This window comes from Rhipicephalus microplus, chromosome X, assembly GCF_043290135.1.
Source record: "Rhipicephalus microplus isolate Deutch F79 chromosome X, USDA_Rmic, whole genome shotgun sequence".
NCBI classification, from domain to species: domain Eukaryota; kingdom Metazoa; phylum Arthropoda; class Arachnida; order Ixodida; family Ixodidae; genus Rhipicephalus; species Rhipicephalus microplus.
Genome location: NC_134710.1, coordinates 84,896,715 through 84,919,562, shown reverse-complemented (window position 1 = coordinate 84,919,562; position 22,848 = coordinate 84,896,715). Strand labels below are relative to the sequence as shown.

Below are 22,848 nucleotides of genomic sequence, written 5' to 3'. Positions count from 1 at the left end.
TGCGTTAAAGCAGTGCCTCCTAGAAAGTTTGGTCACCCGTAGGAAAAGATCTTGCTTCTACGATTAACTTCACTTCGACGGTTCTCTGCTCCAGCTATGGAACGGAAACAAAATTGAAAGTAAGCGGTCACTTAGGCTAAAAGAAATACGCTGAGGTTTTAGTACATTAAGAACAAACAAACATTTCAAGTTTTAAAGAGTGTTTTGATGAGACAATCAAGGCAAGTAATAGCTAACAGGTCGGGGCATGGGTGGTGGTTTTGTCACTTGACGTCTCAAAAATACATTTTCTGAACTGTATGAAAAGCACGTCGCTACATTTCGCTGTGGCATTTCCTAGGACGGCTTTATGCTCTCCAATAGTAGAGTACATGTTACTCTAAATCATTAACCACTTTTTTAAACACAAAAGTGGAGTATGCAGTACTATAAACCGTGGACCACTTTTTCATTTCAAACAATGTTAGCCGGCACACATTACGAGTTCTCCTCCCATGGTGGTCTGTACAGGGCTGAAAGCATTCATAATTTATTCTGAGCACTGTCAGCATAGAGTAAACTAAAAATTAACAGTGGGCACTTTGGCCGAAAGCGGTGCCGCTATGCAGCTTCACACCGGCCGAAGGATGGCAACACATCAATCACTGCTTTCACGGAAACGCGGGTACTATGGTTATCTACTACAGCACCACTTCTAGGGCATTATAAGTCTACGTGTCTTTGCGACGGCGATTGTATGTTTCACTAGCTCACATTGCGGCTTGGAATCCGTCTTCATCGTTTGGGATTGTACGGTGCGATATCGTCGGGCAAAAATCTGGCATAAATTTGGGTGCCAGAGAAGTGCACATGACGTCGACGCGACGGCGACATTGTTGCGCTCTGTGCACGACGTTCATGATCATTTAAGGCAGTAAAGTACGGACAGCAGCAGGGAAACGCAATAAAAGATGTGCGATAACATGGCCGGCGTGCGTCGTGGTCTTCGCTTGTTTTGTCTGCCACTCAGCTTGGCTGATGCTAGGTACGAACGCCATCACGACTTTGTAAAGTGCGTATCGCATTTGTCATTTAAGCTTTAACCTAATATTTCTCGCGTAGTGTGGTTTCGCGCAGATGCATTTTTTTTTTGCTCTTCGTGTAATGTGTTTGTGAATTGCTTCACTTGAAAATAAACTGGATCTGCGCAGCACGTTCGCGAGGAAATCGTTTCTTGGCTTAAGAAAGTGGGATGCCGCTCGCGTTGTTAAATTTTCTTTGAGCCGCTACATGTATTCTAATTGGCTGCATGAATGACATTTTGTGAAAAGTGCAGCTGTGCTTAGTATCGTTATCTGCGGCGTTCGCGAATTGCTTGAAGCTCTAACGAGCACAATAAGAGAGAAGTGGTAAATCAAAAAAAGGTTTTTTTTTTAGCTAAAGCTAGGACTTAATGTTTGAGTAAACACTTCTGACTCATTAACGGCTTGAATGACACCTTAAATTGCTTTGTTCTCGCTGAGGCAACTGCTTGTGACTATTTCTTGCGAAAGAGCGATGTAAACTGTGCAGGAGATTATTAGTGCGAAGGTGGAAAGGAAAACACAGCAGCTTTTTTTTGTTTTGATTCATGCCAGAGTCATGTGCTAAGGCAACCACTGCCGTGTCGCGTTGTGCACTCTGTATGTGCAGTTGTGTGCGTTATTGCAGTTTTACTCTTCAGCGGGTGTGTTTTTTTATATTTCCTAGACATTTATTTCTTGTGTGTATTCATAATATTTATATGGCAGCTGAATTTCCACGTCTTGCAGTGCAATGAACCTCTGTTCATCAAACAATAAATAAGTTGGCATGTGCTTACCAATAATATCACTTGAAGATAAAAGTTTTTGCTCCTCCAGTGATTCCCATGTTTTAATTAAAATGTATGCATAGACACACATTCACATTGTGCGCTTGCAGCTCTGGCGGTGCAGCTTACACGAAGCTAATCGATGCAGGCAAACGACGCGGTAAAAAAAAAATCAACTACGGCCTCAGAGATGAGCACGCACATATAAGTGGCCTCGGAGGCTGTATGTTTTTCCTGGTCGCTAGAAATCGGTCTTCGAGACATGTTTTTTTTTTTTTTTGTGGTCTCCCATTTCTAAGGCTGCGAAGCTTACCAATGACTGTTTGGAGCGCTGCGAACCTAAATCAGCCGCAGGGGTGTATGGGAGTGTCCACTCATGATTTATATAATACTATATGATGTTGCCATTCCACCAGCAATGTATCCCACAGTGAAGTACATTGTGCTCCAAATAGTCGAACGTTTGTCTTTAATGCGAAGCCCTCTTTGGTGGCTGTGTAATTGGGGACTTCTTGTCGCACTCCCATAGAGAACTATCCTATCGTAAAGCACGAACACTGAACGGTCAGAATGACTGTCGCACTGGCGGGCCACGTAATCACGCCATATTACGTCATCGCTAGATGGGCATCCTTACGCAGAGACAGTAATTGAAAGCTAAATTGGCGCTAAAGTCGATGGCCACTCAAAATGAAAGTGGCCAATGGCAGCCCACTGTTGTGCCGGCAAAACGGTGCCCCCCGCATGCGCCGCAGCTATCGGAACCCGTCGAAGCTTCAGGCAATTATACAACGTTTCGCGATGTTCTGTTTCACGAAGTGAGCGTTGTCCGGCGTGTGCAGCTTTTGCAGTGTCTGCTTGTTGTCATAGAGTAACATACAAAGTTAAGAGGGGACACTCCCATAGGCCCCTGTGGCTGATGTTAGGGTTCCTAGATGAAACAAGTTTCCAAGGTTGTGACACCTTTCCCTTTCCTCCTTGCTTATGTTCCCGGAGCGCCCCTTGGAGGTTCAAAACTTTCATGAAAAAGCGAATGTTCGGGTTCAGTTGCTACGGTGAACAGATGTAATTGCAACAAAATGGAAGGAAATGAGTAGTAGAATAAACGGTTACCTATATGAACATGAATGGTTGAACAAAAGAGCAAGCAGTATGTGCGTTAATGAACTGTCAGCGTTGTGAAGTTCTATATTTTACATCACTAGCCATGGTGTCTCACGTCGTACATCGTAGTTCGTCCAGTTATAACTTGTCCAGTTCTCCGAATGTGTTTTGTTCGTGCTGTGACACAGTGAGCGCGCTTCTTGCTGGATCCTGTTGACCATAAGGCGTAACGTTGTGACGAGTGTCTACAGCCAGCTTGTGCACACGCAAGGAAAAACCACGGCCAGACTGGTACGAACGCTTGACTAGCAGTGCTACGATGACGTTTTTTTTTAATGTGTCAATTTGGACAATCGTGATGCCAGGTGATTCTGGTGCGGTGCGCGGAACTTTCTGAAAAGTGAGAAATCTACTGGTGAGGTGTCCCAAAGCAGCATGTTTCGTCTCCTTTATATACGCCGCATTCTGGTCAACTGGTCAAGCGTGAAATGTGTCCTGAAGGTGCGTTCATTACACCCTCCAGCTGCTCTGTATATGTGCGTACGCATAATTATTTGTAACAACTGTCATGCACTAGACGTGCATTAGACGCGCTCCTGGCGTTTCAATAAAAACTGATAAATGAACTCGCATTCCAGATCCGCGTCGACGTACGTCGATGGAGTTGCACGAGCCCCGCCGCGGTGGTCTAGTGGCTAAGGTACTCGGCTGCTGACCCGCAGGTCGCGGGATCGAATCGCGGCTGCGGCGGCTGCATTTCCGATGGAGGCGGAAATGGTGTAGGCCCGTGTGCTCAGATTTTGGCGCACGTTAAAGAACCCCAGGTGGTCGAAATTTCCGGAGCCCTCCACTACGGCGTCTCTCATAATCATATAGTGGTTTTGGGACGTTAAACCCCACATATCAATCAATCATGGAGTGTTACGAAAGCATTCGCGTGAGATGTTTCATAACTACACTTCACGGTGTCCTTTATTTCGAATAGCACGAAGTAAGTTGAAAAAAGCAAAACCGTTTTCTTTTGTTTTACGGCAGCCCAGCCTTGTTTAAAAACGTGGATGATGCATTGAACGAGCACTGCGAAACAATCTTGGTCAGCTTGGCGCACACGGAAATGCTCCTCCTCTTCAGTTTATGTCTTGGCTACGGTTCCGTCTTTGGTCACAATGAGAATCCGGCTGAAGCCATATGCGCATGCGTTCTTGATTTGAACCTTTTGCGTAATAATAAATAACACCACCAGCTATTTGCAAGATCACGTGCAACGAATGCACCAATTACAGACGCGGATGGACGAGAAAAAGGAGGGATAAGCGAGAGAGGGAGGAGGACGGCTCGACAACAATGAGTGACACTACCTTGGAAACTTGTTTCATTTAGGTACCTTAGCTGATTTAGGTTCGCAGCGCTCCAAACGGTCGTTGGGAACCTTCGAGTCTCAGAGATTGAAGACCACAGAAAAGGCTGTCTCGAAGGCCATTTTGTAGTGACTAGGAATATTATACAGCCTCCGATACCACTTCTACGTGCGTGCTCGTCTCTGAGGCCATGCTTTTTTTTAAACATGTCGTTTGCATGCATCGATGAGATTCGTGTAAGCTGCACCACTAGAGCGGCAAGCACGCGATGTCAATGTGTGTCTATGCACACTTTTAGTTAAGACAGGGGTATCACTGGAGGAATGAAAACTCTTATTTTCAAGTGATGTTCTTGGTAAGCACATGCCCAATTTGTTAATGTTTGATGAATGGAGAAGTTCATTGCACTGCAAAACGCGCAAATGCAGCTGCCATATCCTTATTATAATTTACACACAAGAAATAAACATCTAGGCAATATTATAAAAACACCCTCTGAAAGGTAAAACTGCAATAAGCGCACACAACTACACATATAGAGCGCACAATGCGACAAGGCAGTTGGCTGCAGTGCTTGACTACGGCATGTATCAAAAAAAATGTTCACTGCGTTTTCTTTCTCCAGAAATTTTGACCACCTGGGGTTCTTTAACGTGCACCCAAATCTGAGCACATGGGCCTACAACATTTCTGCCTCCATTAGCGATGGCATATTTAAGTATAGGACGCCGGAACGGCAGTCATTCGAACCATTAAGTGTTCTATTTTTACGATTTTATAGTTCTAGATTGGAGTGCGACAAACAGTCTCTAATTACACATTCACACAGTAAATTTTGAATGATTTCGAGTATGAAGTGCTCCGCTATGGTAGAGCAATAAAGCCACCAGCTAACGCATCTTATTGACAGTTACTCTTCAAATGCTGAGTAACAACACCGCTATTTCCTCTACCACCATCCTTACTTGGGCTAGTTGTCTGGAACTTGCCCAGATTGTCTCATCAAAACATTAAAAAAATTGAGGTCTTAGTTTGCTCATAATGTATCTCAGGCCTAGCGTATTCCGCTTAAGCTGATATTATACCGTTAACGACAAATATCGGTCCTGCGTTTGATAGCTTGAGCAGGGAACAGTCGTAGCACAATTGATCCCAAAAGCAAGATGCTTTCTAACTGGTGACCAGCGCCTTCTAGGAGGTGCTGCTTGAACACGACATATTTAACAAGCGAAGTCGGGTTCCCTTAGAACGTGTAGTCATGAAGCAAAATTCAATAATGGAGGAAAACAATGTATAATCTGTGGGGGAGCTAAGGAAACGACGGAACATCTTCTGATTGAATGTGGTGATATCCACGTCAATATTCATGTAGGTACGAGGCTACATGAAGCCCTGGGTTTTAGGGACAACCATGGAAAGCTGAACACGTCCGCGATTGAAGCAAGTCAGAAATGGTTAGAACATTGGTAGCAGAAAAGTAGAGATAAAGGACAAATATAGTGGGGAAAATGAGGTCATTTTTTTAAAGAACAAGAGAGTTTAACCGTGAATATTCATTTTCATTTTTTGTAATAACATAAATTTGATTGAAGTAGAAAAGGCCTTCGCCCAACATAAAAGGAAGTTTTCTTTGTGTTTTTTTTCTTTCGAGGCTGGTGGCCCCCATGTCTCCACCCCGCTAATAAGCGGATGCTTATAGCATTCATACATCCATATCCAAGGAACGCTTTGTTTTTTCTTCAATATAAATTACGGAAGCTCTCCCTCAGCAATAACCCAAAATCATGTCCACCCATCACGGTGGTCTAGTGGCAGATGTTTATTCCGTCTTTGTGTAACTGCAAGGAGGCGGACTGCTGACCGGTATCGAATCTCAGCCGCGGCGGCCGCACTTTCGAGGAAACGCTTGCGGCCCGTGTATATATAGATTTAGGTGCACGGTAAACCCCAGGTGATCGAAATTCCCGGAGCACTCCACCTTTAATAGTGCTCCGCCTTTATTAATCATATCATTGTCTTGGGATGTTAAACCACATTGAAACGAATAATAATAATAATAATAATAATAATAATAATAATAATAATAATTTTACTATTATGAAAGCGTGTCCGAAAATGTGAATGAACAAAACTTATCCGTACATCAAGTCTACGAGAGAACGATGGAATGTCACATGACGCCAACATTTAAGCTCGGGGGGACCAGGATGAGGCCTGCATCTCGGGTATGGCGAGGCGGCTTATGTGGTTTGAACATAGGCGCATGCGCCTCGCAAACAACTGAATGCGAGATGAAGATTCAGGTGGCAGTATATAGCATCGTTACGTTAGTCGGTAAACGCAGTGCGTGACACGCGCTGTCATTACACGTGACAGCGCCTCTAATTTTCCGAAATAGGCCAACTGCTTGCTATTAAAACGAGGTGATTGAATAGTTACAATGATGATGTACGTTAATCCAATGATTAACTGTAGGCCCGAAACACGCAATGTGTTCCTATTATGCCTAGAGCAGAACAGACATTCAACAATATCTGGCACTCATCAACACATTCTGTCCTTATACACTTGCTGTGTGTGCGTGTGTGTGTGCGTGTGTGTGTGTGTGTGTGCGTGCGTGTGTGTGTGTGTGTGTGTGTGTGTGTGTGTGTGTGTGTGTGTGTGTGTGTGTGTGTGTGTGTGTGTGTGTGTGTGTGTGTGTGTTGCATGATTATCTTGTGCTTTCCTCACTCTGCTTGCACTGCTTACGTGCGAACAAACTTGCATGCACCCTTCTCTGATACACCTGTGATAATGAAGGATGTGTTTCTATACAAGTTAGGAGCACTTAATTTTACTACCCTGTCAGTATATACGAGTTTTTAAAAAACAGAACATGTTAGTGTTATTAACAGCGTATTCACGGGATCGGCATGCACTTCCATGTATGCATATATTCACTACATCCAAACTAATATTGCATTATATTTAACAAAAAGGCGTGTTATGCAAATACGTGCATTGCAATCGATTACAACCAAAGAACAAAACCACCGGCAATAGATTCTGATAACTGATACATACCAGAATATACTTGATATATACCAAACACGGTTCGCATGTCATGGGTGGATGAACTTTATTTGGTCCTTCGGAACGCGCGTTAGCACGTTGCGCGCCGTTCTCACGTCGGAACAGAAAAACCAAGACTCTCTGCTGCGTCGCAGGCCCGGTGGACTGCCAATAACTGCTGTTTGAGTCCGGAGCTCTTAATGGCACCCTCCCATTTGGACGGCGTGATGTCTTCCACACAGAGTATAACGTGGGGCACCACCAGAGCATGTTCGAAGTTAGCTATATCGGCGCACAAGGATCACGTGTTACTTGGCTGTATTTCAGGATAAATTGACATAAAATAATAAATTCCTAAACGTTATTTTTCTCTCTTCCACTGGTCACCTGTGGCACATACCCGCGTACAGCGGCCCGTGGCATGCGTATATGACCTACAGGTGATTCACAGTCCATGTTAACAGTCTTTGACATCAACAAGCAGCTCGTGCCGCAGGAAATGTGGTGCCGTCGGTGGCGTTGCCGATGTATACATCCCGATGGAAGCAAAGAATAGAAACTACAGCGTCACCCGAAACGGTACCTAGGCGTTCTGCACGGCATGTACAACAGAGCCACGCTTGTACTCCAAACCGTTTCAAAAGAAGACCCTGTACAAGCGTCATGTCGGGACAACGATATAGTTGTAGTCGCGGGGCTTGTTCGCTTTGAAATCGGTGTGCTCAACATTACACATACGTACACCTCTAACTCGGCAAGCTATGATCACGTAGTATTGCGCGAATACGCCTAAGATCGCTACCTATATGACACGCACATCATCGCACCGTAGCGTGAACTCTGTGGACATAAAACTGACGTCTCTAATGTGAGTATACGATATACACATCGCACCATGAGGCAACCTTTTTCACGCCAGCGTGCTCGACGCGCCTGGTAAATCCCCGATATTCGCACAACTATTGCGTTTACCCAAGGACATCAATCCGCCTCGTAACGCTTGACTCAAAGCAAAAAAATCCGGCGTAGGCTCAGTACTCGTTGTCTGCTCCTCATGGAATCAATTCCCACAATGCGTGGGACCTACCGGGATTTCATTCTCTAAGATGATGAATCACATGACCACCGCGAATGTCGAAAGACACCACCGGTACGAGCAGCCGCTCGTAGTGCTCAAATCAGTGCACATCTCAGTCGCAGGGCCTTACGCCAGTATTCGCTCTTTACGATGCCATGCATACTTCTCGATGGGGGCGCAACAAGCAGTCCCTAACTATTTGGATGAAATGTTCGGTTATTTAGCGTACGAAATACTCTTCTAAGGGAGGGCAGTAAGCAGACCCTAATAACACAGCCATGGAAGCTGAGAAACCTGTTCGACACTTCAGCAGGTACACCTCTGGCCACATTGAGTCACAAAACTACAATCTACTCTACCGCCGTACTTGCCTCGTTATGTCTAAAACTTGCCCATAATATCCTGTGAAAGCGCTTAAAGACTTGAGCCTCTCAGTTTATTCACGGTGTATTCCAGTCTTACCGCCTTTCTTGCAACTTAATATTATTATTAACCGCAAATCTGGGTCATGTGTTTGATAGCTCGAGTGGTGAACCGTCGTACCGAAATTGATACCGAGAGCATCGGGTGACGTCGACTCAGTATATCTAAAGAAAAAAACACTTTTTTGTGCGAAGCACTTCTTTGCGTACTGCAAGCACTTTTGGCATATATCTATCCATCTATCTATCTATCAATCTATCTATCTAGCCTCCTACGTCTGAGTACTTTCGTAATCACTCCTTTAACCTCGGGTGAACCAAAATCGGTATGGGAGGATAGGATGGTTCGACGAATATGACGCGCTGTTCGTGACAAGAACACTGTCGCAATCCCGTCGCGCACGTCGTCGAACTCTCTCCGCCAGACCTGTGGCACATAATCGCTGACAGATATGTGCCACAGTTATGCAGCTACGTGCCACAGGTGACTGACAGTTGGTCTACCCAGTAACGGCGAGAACAAATCTGGGTAATTTTAAAGTGTGAGCGTTAAGAAAAACGCTAACATCGGCGGCGTTGACCCCAATATTGCACAGAATAAATGTCTAGGTCCCCGCAAGAATCGAAGTGGAGCATTATTTCTGCATGGCAATCCAGTATTCTACGACTGAGCCAAGTCAAACCGCGGAACTGATTTTCAAAAGGATTCTAATGTTAGTGAAAGGTCAATTGTGGTAGCGTTGCTGGCTATCCAATTTTATAAACATTGCATATGTGCTCCTATGATACAGCCGTCACGTCGGGATAAAGTCAATTGTAGTTACGCGCCATCAGCTCAAGTTGATTTATGTGGCAGTGTCCTGGGCAACCAACCTCGTGAGCCCAAGCGCTTCATATCAGCTTATCGCTTCTGGTGTTGCTAATACTCATGTTCCAGATGGCATCGTTAATAATAATTGGGTTGGGGGGGGGGGAGGTCAGCGTCCCCAGACAAACATATGATTACGAAATACGCTGTAGAGCAGGGCTCCGGAAATTTCGACCACCTAGGGTTATTTGAAATACACCTAAATATAAACACATGGGCCTCAAGCAGTTTGGCCTCCATCGAAAAGGCGGCAGCCACGGCCGGGATTTGATTCCGCGACCTGCAGGTCAGCAGCCGAGTGCCTTAGCCGCTAGACCACCGCGGTGAGTTTTTGACATCGTTGCGCAAGTGCAAACTGCGGGTTAAGTGAAATAGGTGACTGTTCAACGTATGTTGGTGCGTACAACATTTGCACATACATTTAGCGTCACTTCGTAGTGCGTCGTTCAATAAAAACTTTATAACATGGTCTCTTTCCCTCCACATGCTGTGCATAACGTCGATTCCAAGACAATTGGAATCTGCAATATATATATATATATATATATATATATATATATATATATATATATATATATATATATATATATATATATATATATATATATAGTGTCCAGACAGAAAAAGGTATAAAGTAGTTGGTCACATCCTCATGGTGCCAAAAGGTTTACATTGCGCAATAATAAAATAAATAACAAATAATAAAAAAAGAAAAGTGTGAAACAAGTTCCTCTGAGTTTTTAGCGTAAAAGTGTAAAATATCATATAGGCCGTGTATACGATGTCTAGAAATATAGAAGGAGGTAAGTGTGTGGTTCGGTAGTTTTCTGATCGTCAGTAACAATGTACACAACAGCTATATTTAAAACTTGTGCCTCCCTCTTTCTCCACTGCGGTCTTCTTCACCGATGCACATGCGCAAGATATGCTGGTACACGATGCGCCACTGCATTAGGTTTGTACATGGGAACAGCGAAGGTGCGCGCTTCTGTGCTCTGTGGTTGTGCTCTCTCTCCTGTGTTGTCGGCACTGCGAGTGATGCGCCCGACAGTGCGCGAACATGGCAGAAACCAAGCGGAGCAATTCATTGCACCCGCGCCAGGGGAGATTAGGGTCGGAGATGCGTGCCACCCGCGGCCCGCTCTCGCCGGTGCGGAATGATCCGAGGCGACGTTGCGTGCCGCCGGGGACAGCTAATGAAGATACGCGGCGGATCCCGGAGAGGTCGCGACGATCCGCCGGTTGCGTCCGGAGGGACGAGCCGGCTGAGCCGTTCACCTGAACCATAAGTCTTCATTGCGGCCAACTTGGCGCTGTGGCAAGCGCGCGCCCAAGGTGCGGCCTGTTTGTCCGTCCGTCGTCCGGCAGCCCTCCAATTGTCACCCGAGTAATTTGCATACGTCCCGAGAGAAACCCAGTGGCGCGCGTCGTCATGGCGACGGCCCCGGAGAGAGCGCGCGGGCGCGCTCGGTTCCCCCACGGGGCCGGCGGCAGCGCAGTCCCCTAATAAATGAACGCCACCGACGCTGCTGCCCCTGCGGACGCCTACGCGACGCTTTAAGCGGAGGAGAGAAGCGGGCATTTTCCTTCCTCGATTATAAAGGGGCCCGCGCGTGACACCTCGACGTCACCGCCGGGCGACAGCTCCCTGCGCACGCGGCCGGCCACTCTCGTGGACACTGGAAATAAAAGACTCCCGCTTGCCTCGAGGGCTCCGTAAGCAGGCCCGCATTTCTGCCCGTATTGATCATTGTTACGCGCACGAGAAGGGCCGGCCGAGTCGCCCATTCTTCGCGCACTCCAGAAAGCTGCGTGCTAAAGGCAGCTCGGACTCGCTCAGAATCGGAGTGCTGCGAATAGAAACAGAGAGCCGTACTTAGAAGCCTCCCACTAAAGCGGTGCTTTCTCCCAGTGATACGAGTCGGTCGCGAGGTCCCCTCACGTGGTCGGCACTCAGCACGTTAGCTCCTCTTCTTTTATTGGCTTTTTTTTTTTTTTTGCTCTTGATATTGGCCCGCGTGTACTGGGCGCCGAATTACATAACATCGCCTCCTGTGTTACTGGCTACTTGGAAGACTTCGGAGATTGACTTCGGCGGAAGAAGTCCGTGCTATCATGCTTGAATTTAAACAAAACAAAGAACTTGCATTTACGCGCGCGAAATAACAGAATACACTAGCCAAGTGACGACTTAAGAGCCCAATTTATAGATGACGTTGGTTCATGTCTCCTGCAGAAATCTGACGGAAACACTGGCGTTGAAGTTTGTTTTAAAAAAAAACAGACAAAAATGAACAGGTACTTTGGGCACAAGCGAAAAAGCTTAAATTCTGGCGGAGTGCCTGCCGCTAATTACAATGTTCAATATTGAAACGTCCTAAAAAGAGTGAAAAGCGCCCAAGAAAGCCACATACAAACGCCGTAAGTAGTTACGTACAGTAACACATTTGTAGATTAGGTATGTGCAAAACGAGAGGTATCGCAATGAAATTATATGAGTGCATACACTCGGACCAAAATGACACAAACGTAACGCAGGTGAGTATAGCAGGGACATATTGTCTCAAGGCTGACTTGCACCGAATACCAGAACGATCTGATCTAATCTTCTCGTCCTTATTTCCGTAAGATGTGTTCTTTGTCACGTTTGGCTTATATGCGCTCTCCCAGGCTCCATCTGTCCGCTGCACGTAAGAAATAACATTGCTGATGGCTTATTTCCATCGCACCCCGTGCAGCATTAGCTGATTTCAGCACTCTACATTTTACCATCTCAGCACTGCCATAAGACAAACATATCTGAATAGTTCTGCAATCACTGCTCGACGCACTTCAAGTGTTCGTCGGCAGGCTGAAATCACCACACTCTGAGGCCGTACAACAGGTACTAGACGTTATACGTCCAGTGCTTGCAAGCCTTCAGTAGGCATCATGAATCCATGACCTACGGTGGAACGTGACACGCCTAAAGTCTTGCGTCCACTGCTAAGAACGCAGCAGTGTAGTTTCAGTTCACCTATTTTTGTTTGTTTTATGTTCTCCTTTTTCTATATTCCTTTTTTCATCCCTCAATCCCTTTTCTCCGTGTGTAGGATATTTAACCTTCGTGCCTTTCCTTCTTCTACCTCCTTCTCCTCCTACCACTCTACATAGATCCACGAGTTTGTGCCATGGGAGTCTCATGGTATTTCCGTGTATACCCCAACTACATCGTCAAATATCAGATATGCTATAGTGTTGTATCGTTTATCAAATTCTGGCTTTTCCGCTTCCCTATGGGCTTTTGTTAGCTTCTCTGGAGCCGCCGTGCCCTCCAAGTCAAGCTTTTTCGTTAAACCGGACATGTCCGCAGGCTGACACGCTGGCTCAGCAAATGTGGCGTATTCAGGACTGCATACCAGTGAATTCGCAGGATATCGATTGCAGTGGGACACTGCTGGCTGTATACACAACACCTGCCGGGAATCATATAGCATGCAGCTTATAGTATAAGCATCCACAAGTTTGAATGTTGTTTTATGGCTCGGGTGAACAACTGTACGAGCCCATTAAGCTGGTGGATGTTGTACGCGGCTGTGACCTTTAACGTTACTTATTTATTTATTTATTTATTTAATCATTTATTGACCACAGTGCAAGTGCACGGTTCTTGAATTCAGGTCCACGTTTGATTACAGCACATTTGAATCGCCTAAACACATGTTTTTTTTGACCAGAGATACGACAAGTAACAGTGCGTTTTACTTCGCGAACTGTTCTAATTTCTGTTTTTTACAATCGCTTAAAATCTCACTGTCGTTAACTTCTTATGTTACCTTGGTTAACTTGAGAACTATACACAGCGTGCGATTGAACGGGAACGGGACTGCTGAGCATATGATGGCGGGATCGAATCCCGGCCGTGGCTGCCGCATTTTCGATGGAGGCGGAAACGCTTTGAGGCCCACGTACTGTGCAATGTCAGTTCACTTTAAAGAACCCCAGGTGGTCGAAATTTCTGGAGTCCCCCGTTACTGGCACCCTTCGTAATCATATTGTGGTTTTTATTTATTCCTTATCTATTTCATTTTTCGGACAATGGAAATGCATTGCCCGCGGGTTGACAAAAGGAGGTGGTTTGCCTCCTGACGTGGTCCTGCTAGGGCTGGGCGTAACAGCGGTGGCGCTAAATAGACATTCACAATTGAAAATAACATTGCATATACAATCAAATAAGTATAATTACACGAAATATACACATTCACCAAAACAGCCATCAGCTTAACAGAACTTTGCACTACATGATGCCAAGAACAACAAGTAATACTATTTGACACAGCTGCCGCATCTGGGCACAAGTAGGTTAGAAAAAATTCATAATAAAAAATTATGCAAATGTGCTTACACACACACACACACACACACACACACACACACACACACACATATATATATATATATATATATATATATATGGGAGTCTACAGCCTCATCACTCGTGCCCAAATACCAATTCATCCTAAATGTTAACGAAGGACCAAGTTTTTAATTTAAAATTTTTATAGTTGCTGCACGATCGGGCCATTTGAACTATTTCATGGTGCTCATTACATAATTTCATGACTTGGTAATCAATGGCCTGCACACCCGAATGAGAACGCGTTCTTCCAAGAACTATGCATGTTCTACGTATGTCATGACCAGTGTTCCTGTTTATGAAGTGACGGCTGAGTGAGACCCATTCTCCCGATACTTCACAATATATGTACATAGACAAAGTTCATCTTGTGAAGTTGAAATGTGGTATGTTATACTTCGACATAAGCTCTGATGAGTCTATATTATATTCCGAGTGAAGTAGTCTAGCTGCCTTTCCCTGTAATGATGAAAGTTTCTCATTATCGGTCTTAATTCGTGTTCCCCGTACTAACAAACAACTAAAATGAGAAGGAATTATTAAAAATACATTTCTCTCTTTAGCTTGGTTATTGAGAAGTTACGTAGGCGGTTTAACATGCCAACCGACTTCGCTACCCTCTTTCTTACATTGTTCATGTGTAGGGACCAGCATAAATTTCATTTCGAGCCAGTTTGATTGTTTTGGGACGTTGAATCCTTACAATTATTATGAAGTCGGTTGATACGAAGATTCTCGCTCATTCTGGACGGTCTCGAAAGAACGTGGCAACTACGCTCTCTCGCGTTTCTGTTTCACCGATTTAATTTGGGTGAAACTCATTACTTCGCAATTATTACGACAAGCGACTTTTTTTTGAAACCTCAAAGCTGCAATTAGTCCTTCCCATGAAGTACGTTAATTCTCTTATAAACAGAACCACCTAAACACACAAAAATAAAAAGTGGATTTAACTTTTTTAATTGCTGTCCCAAATGACCTCTTCTGTCATCTTAGATGCCTGCAACTATAGAAGAAGTAATTAAGAAAGCATTGAACAAATATCGCATTTCTCCAATTTCGACAAATTCGGACACATTTTTATGTTGAAAAACCCTGTATACCGTGATGTTCAGTCGAAAGCCTCAAGCGCCTCGCCAGACGCTGTGCTTGAAAAACGCGGCGTGCGTTACCGAAGCTCACGTGGCCTCTCAAGCGTCACATTCGAGCCGTAATCGAACCCAGGAGTTTTTCATGGCAGCCACCAGTCTACACCGCAAAGCCATCCGACCGAGTGTTTGAAACTGCTTCTAAAAAAGGCCCTATCAGGCGTTATTTCGGGCGAGTGGTGACATTACAGGCGTAATATATTGCGTGGCAGAAGCAGAATAGAACCAGGAGTCACGCCATGCGATTTGTGTATGGTGAGAAGTGGCAAGCTTCCCACCCATTAGGAAGGGCTCGGCCATCATTCGTTACTAGAGAGTTTTAGCAAGCTACGGAAACACGTTACGCAAATGCGGCAATACGGAACCGACTTACGAGTGCGCATGCGTGGACATTGTACGTGCGTACGGAAAGGAACCGTGTCGTATTTCCGTAATGTGTTTCCGTAGCTTGCTAAAGCTTTCTGCCGTCATCATTCACAGTTTGTACCGACGTATATAGGTGCGCGTATTGCCTTACGGACACGCAGCGGATGCTTCGTTAAAGTCAGCAGACCACTGAAAAAAGACAAGTTCGCTCGTGGGGAGTTCAGAAGTTCATTGTAATGCAAAACGTGCGCACTTACTCGTTGCTACTCATTCCTCTCGCGTGAGGACAGTCAGATTAATAAAAATTTGTGGGTCTGAGTTTTTAATAAAATAAAAAATACAAAATAATAAAATATATAATAAAATTGGCAGATCTGTGAATTTTTCTTTATTTATTAATTCTTTGTCCTCTGCGTGTTAATCAGCTGTTCTGCAATAAAGAGCCAAAATGTTTCTTGAAGCTGCTTTGGAAAAAAAATGGCAGCATATCCACGGAGTGAATGATGGAGAGTGGGGCGAAGCATTCGTCCGTCTATTCGTTCTTGCTTCCGTTCGTTCATGCGTCCGTCTGTGTGACCGTCCATGCGTCCATCCGCCCGTCCGTGCGTCCGCCTGTTCGTGCGTCCATCCCTGCGTTCGTCCATGCATCCGCCCCTGCGTCCGTTCATGCATCCATCCATGCATCTGTCTATGTGTCCATTCGTCCATCTATTCAACACTCCAAGTACCGCCATCTCGAATCTTTTCATCATATACTCCCCATATAGAAGCACCGCATCCAGCGGACATTCCAAGGACTAAACGAGAGGTGGCGCACGCACACTTTCTTACGGCTTGCGCTTCGGGTCTACTTCCCACCTTTAACCACCTCGAGTTCTTCATGGTATATACTAGTTCATTGTATTCATGGCACTGCGGCTCAACGCTTGCTAAACATTTCTAAAACTAAGGAGGTCACACCCAGCGAGCATAACGTAGCAACCCTTTCTTGTCAGATAGTGCTCAATGTACATGTCAATGGCTGCTAATGGGGATCGCAGCGTGCACGTTAACTAAAAGCCGAATGCTCCTGTCTCTCATTCCCCCTAGCAGCCATAGGCATGTACATTGAGCATTATCTTTTATTGTTCAACAGCGCACAGAAGAAATCTCTCACCGGCACCACCTTGGAGGTCAAAATGTTATACTTGTTACACACTACAACGGCTACGAGGGACGAACAAGTGCTGATATAAGGAGCTTCGCCCCTAAAAAACGCTGCGCTAATGTCATGGCAGAGGAAGGAGTTTCTTTTACGCATCAGATGCGTGCGTGGAAGAAGAGTAGAAGCGCACCAGACGTTAAAATATATGAACTGAGCAAAGAGTTGGTGTTTTAAGGGTCCACCCATTACAAATAGCTGAGACATATTTATTCATTGTCAGTAGCGAATCCATCAACAAAGTTAACAGCTACGTAACTTTTGGTGTTACCAGAAGAATAACCTAATGGTTCTTCTTGCAATAGACATTCAATATCACTTTGAAATGATCAATGTTGCATGCACAGTGTTTTTTTTTTCTTTCTTTTTAACGGCCCGCGAAGCATGCTAGCAGTTCAGAAGGCGGCGCTCACGAAGCCCGATTATGCTATTGTGATCTACTCTTGAGGACGCAGCTTAAGCGTCCTCCATGTTTTCTTTTTCGTTTATTTCAATCGAGAGTGTATGGCATTAACCAGTTAAAGACCATAACAAGATGGAATAATAAAAGCTGCAGCAGGTCCATATAGGATCAATGCAGAAGTGTTCGCAGTGAAAATGGCAACGTGGTACGACAGCGCAGGTTTGTTAGAAAAGAAAAAGCATCGCACTTTTTTGGGAAGCAAGTATGTCCGCATGCTTTGTGATTTACTTACTATCTTTGCCAAGAAAGAAGTTTGCCAAGAAAAAAATCGGTAACGGGTCTCTTACTTTCGTTGTTGTTCACGATGTTATCTTTAAAAGTATTAATAGTATGCCGACATGTCGTCGAGTGTATTTTGTACGTACGAGTTCTCAACCTTTCACTAAATGAAATTTGTTCCAAGTTTACCACTTTCTTAAACGTATTCTTCAAGACTTCTGTCCTCTGAGGATTGTTGGTGTATTGTAGTGAGGCTCAAAAGATTGCAAAAGGGGCAATCGTTCAAAATGTCCAAAATGTTTTGTCGTGATTGCACTCATAGTCACGATAAGCATCGAACCCGGATTTTATTTGCACGCTGTTGCTTACAAGGTCATTAGGTTGTCCAGCTGTGTCGGTATTAGGCTGGGTTTCTACCATTATCGCTTCCCGGTTCAAATCTTGCATGCCCATACTTGTGTATAGGACTATCAGTTTGCGAACTGTCACCACCATTGCACGCTACGGTTCGGCAGCACCCGCTTAACACGCAGAATGCGGAGGATGGCACGCAGGTTGATTCTATGCTCACTTTCTTTTAGAGCGCAGCTCTTGTTCACCCGTTCCCGTGTGGAGTGCCGTCGCCGCTGTAGGCTGGCGTCAGTGGCGTAACCCATAAAATGAAGAAGGACGAAAGAGAGTGGACGCGAATTCTGTCAATATCAAAAGCCACTGGCTGCCGCGGTGGTCTAGTGGCTAAGATACTCGGCTGCGGCGGTTGCATTTCCGATGGAGGCGGAAATGTTGTAGGCCCATCTGCTCAGATTTGGGTGCACGTTAAAGAACCCCCAGGTGGTGGAAATTTCTGGAGCTACGGCATCTCTCATAATCATATCGTGGTTTCGGGACGTTAAACCCCACATATCAATCAATCCTCCATCCCACACTGCCTTTCTCGGTTGGACCTCGTACGCATGCAGGGGGGGGGGGGGGGGTACGAGCACATGTCGTTTACCATAAGGTAATTTACTAGAAGTGAAATGCTGTATGCTTACCTTTGTACTCGTGATTTGTTGACTTATTTCTTATTGTTACTAACAAAACTATGAATGGAGGAGAAGAAGGGTCGTCTGTTCACCTTCTGGTTCACTGATGTACACCTTGATACTCTTCTGATGGGAACGTCCGTTCTAAATTCAACGAGTGCCTTCCGTTCATACAGCCGATTTCGTTCTTTTTTTTTTCTTTCGCTACGACTGCCGGTGGGCGTTTGTGAGAGAGGGGCACACATGGCGCTCGTCGTGAGCCGTCCTTCCTCCTCGACATCGGCCCCGGGCTGTCAAACGGCGGAGAGGCGGCGGCCCGCCACTTCTTGGAGTGCGCGCAGACACTTTTCTTAATGGGCGCGGAAGATTAAAAAGGCCGGTTAGTCTCTTGCCTTGTTTTGATTAACTACCTCTGAATTAAGCAGAAGCCTTCCCCCGGTTTTAATTATCTAATGCGTTCTTTGTTAACATCGATTGCTCATGCGCGCGAGCTTTTCCTTGTCCCCTCTTGGCTTGTTCATTAGATGTTACGTGTGGCGGGGGCTGTGTACGCGTGTTCCGTTCGAGAGCATAAGTTCGCAGCGTTCTTCTCTATCAGGCGCCCAAACCCCGTCGTCTTCTTATTCTTCTTTGTTCGTACTCTTTTCCTTGTTGTTGTAGCTCGGTGCCCGTAAGAATGAGTTCCTTCAATATTTCGCTTCGTTCCCACTCCACCGCCCTTCGTCCCTTCTTCGGCGCCACTCACGAGCCACGTATCGACCTCGATTTGAGACAACCCTCCCGAGACGCCCGTTCGTAGTCGCCATGTTACCGAGCCGCGTTATTTTGCAGCTAATTATAGTTCGTCTCACCGTAAGTTTGTACCGCGGGGGAAGGTCGAGGGTCCTCATTACTCCAGGTGAAAGAGAGCCGGCGGCACGCTGATTTTGCAACTATGTACTTTTCTAAGATAAAATTATGCTCATTCAGAACACACATCTGTCTTCTTTGCATGACCGGGGCGCAATTGAACGGCTACATTGATCGCGTGCTCCGCACGCAGTGCCATCCGACTGGCTGCTGGATGGTGAATCCTCTGGTTCCGCTAATCTCAAACCATATGGGCTACCTAAACCAGGCTTCGCAAGCGAACGATCGCATACTCGCAGCTCTAACAGCTGGGAACTTTGACAGCCTGCTCAACCCGCGACATGCAATTTACACAAGTTACCGACAATTACACAATTTACACAAGTTAACCAACACAACACAGCTAGGCACACTGAATAGTCGGAGGATGCTCTCGCATTATTTTTTTTATCATGCAAGCACTTATCCATCTGTTCGTTATGGTCACTTTATTTCTTCGTAATTCGTGTAGTTAATTATGATGACTTTGTTTTGTTGATTAGAAATCTTACGGCACCCGCGTCCTTTTGAACTAAGGACACCATGTAGAAATTGCTAGAAGGTGCTTACCATTTACTTTCATATTTTAGAATTCTGAGATAATTTCTTGCATATACAATGCGACTGAAAAAAAGGAAAAGTGGGGCACTGTGCGTAAATCAGGTGGTCCTCGGTGGCTCATTTCCTGATTATCGTTCATTGCTGTTAACCATTGTTCTTTGTAAGCTAATCAAAATTTATTATAATAGTACCGGTAAGAGTTACTTGGTGATTTAATTTTTTCTCTATAAAAGTTTTAGAAATGTTTTCTTTAGAAACACGCCTTTTTTCCGTTACTAGTGATCCTGTGAGGCCATAGATTGTTTTGTGACAACCTGCACATTCCTAAGGTTTGTTAAAATTTCTGCTCCCTTTTAATTTAATTGCTTCGTTATGATCTCAGACAGCTTCACATCAATGCCAGCACACTCAAGTTAATTAGGTACCTTCCTTCCGATCATGGTTCAACACAATGAATGAAATTCCATATCTTATCCTGGGGTATCTGGTCTTTCACAGCATTTCGCTCAATTGCCGCTGTAACTACCAATCTATGCAAACGACCGGATTACAAACTTTTCATACAGTATCAGCCTACTTGAAAATGAAGGTGTCGTTTATTGAACGAGCAAAAACTGCTTGTCAATGCAACATCGCAAAGACCTGGATAACATTTTTTTCTCGTTGGTCCAACTGTTTAATGAAGCTCAACGTCACTATGTGCAAACATGCACATATCGCACATCATTCAAATAACGGATAGCGTAATTTTCTGCTGGTTATTAGTACTGTTATCCAGTAGAATGCGTTATCAATACCACGACACTAATTTTGTTGGCCCTGTCCCTAGCGGTGGTAACTTATTTCTTGTCCAACTTAATTCCTTTCCATTCATGACATAATTTCATTATTTTAATTGAAAACTTCAAGAAATGTTTCGGGTGCTTTTGTTGCCTTCATTAAATTGGCATCAATGAATCTCACCAGATATACGTATTTATTTATTTATTTCAGTACCTTCAGGGCCCGAAGGCGTTACAGAAGGGAGTGGGTAATAGTATACATAGTAATAAGAACAATAAGAGTGAACAAAGAAAAATGTTGCTAAGCGTAAACATCGCATTCAACAGCAGCCTTAAAAGCAGTGACATCGGTCAATTGGGCAACAGAAGATGGTAGGTGGTTCCATTAGTTCGAGGTAGTGGGAATAAAAGAATCGTAAAAGAACTTGGTATGTGAAAAAAGGAATGTGTACTTTGTGAGGATGGTCACATCTATATGACATGTAGTGTGGTTTGGAAACAAGGTCTTTTCTTTAGTTGTGGATTGTGGTAAATTTTGTAAAAAACGAACAACACGAGACACTTTCCTACGCGAACAAAGAAGTGGAAGGCCCAAAACTGTTTTCATAGATGATACGCTAGATGTGCGTGCATGCCCCGCCGCGGTGGTTTAGGGGCTAAGGTACTCGGCTGCTGACCCGCAGCGCGCGGGTTCGAATTCCGGCTGCGGCGGCTGCATTTCCGATGGAGGCGGAAATGTTGTAGGCCCGTGTGCTCAGATTTGGGTGCACGTTAAAGAACCCCAAGTGGTCTAAGTTTCCGGAGCCCTCCACTACGGCGTCTCTCATAATCATATAGTGGTTTTGGGACGTTAAACCCCACATATCAATCAAGATGTGCGTGCATAGTCTGAGAGGATGAAACGTGCACTCCGATGTTGGACGGATTCTAAGGTTTCAACTAGTGCATTAATGCCGGGGTCCCATACAGCGCTTGCGTACTCAAGCTTAGGACGAACAAGGGTTTTATATAGAATGAGTTTAAGATCTGCAGGTACCCTTGAAAAGTGTCATCGTAGGTATCCAAGAGTGCAATTGGCATTGTTAGTTACGTAGGTGACATGAGTGTGCCATGAGAGATTAGAGGTAAATTTTACTCCAAGATACTTGTATCATGAAACACTTTCTAAGAAACTATCATAAATTAAGTATTCGGGAACGTCAATAGAGCCAGAGGTGCGAGAAACTCGCATTACCTTGCATTTATTAGCGTTAAGTCACATGTTCCATCTAGTGCACCAGGAAAAAACTGTATTAATATCCTGTTGCAGGAAATTAGTCTCAATATTAGTGCAAGCATTACTATAAATAACACAGTCATCAGCAAATAATTTAATTGATGATAGAATATTATTAGGCAGGTCGTTGATATAAGCAAGAAAGAGAAGAGGGCCTGAAACTGACCCATGTGGCACACCATAAGTGACAGGAGACTCTTGTGAGTTGTTATTGTTGGTGGTGACCAACTGAGTTCGGTTACCAATAAAGTGTTTGATCCATCCTAATATATTGCAGTCAATGTTTAATTTACTTAGCTTAAAACAGTGTAACTGGTGAGAAACAAGATCGAAAGCCTTAGAGAAGTCCAAGAATATACAATCAATGATTAGTCAACTGTCCAATGCCGCGAAAAGGTCATGTGTAAACGAAACCAGGCGAGTTTCACATGAAAAATGATTAAGGAAGCCATGTTGATTGGGAGAGAAGAATGAATTTGTAATTTGTATCTAGAAAGGCTACGAGATGAGAATAAATTATGTGTTCTAAAAGCTTACAAGGTATACTGGTGAGGGATATCGGTCGGTAATTCAAAGGGGACTGTGCATCACCAGATTTAAATAATGGTACCACCTTGCCCACCTTCCAGTCACGTGGTAAGGAACAAGACTCTAAGGACTGGGAAAACAGTTTGGACAAAAACATTGAGGAATAAACATCCGTACTTTTCAAAAACATTGGAGTGATGCCGTCCACTCGGCAAGACGAAGACAAGTTCAGGCCACGAATTCTGTCTACCATCAAAATCTGTTTCTGTCTACCATCAAAATC

The 22,848-nt window shown here is 44.6% G+C and overlaps 1 protein-coding gene across 1 annotated transcript in view; it reads left to right on the top strand.

The window, feature by feature from the left end:
- Positions 1-22,848, top strand: part of L (zinc finger protein Lobe) — a 178,708-nt gene that overhangs the window by 37,179 nt on the left and 118,681 nt on the right. The window lies entirely within an intron of this gene.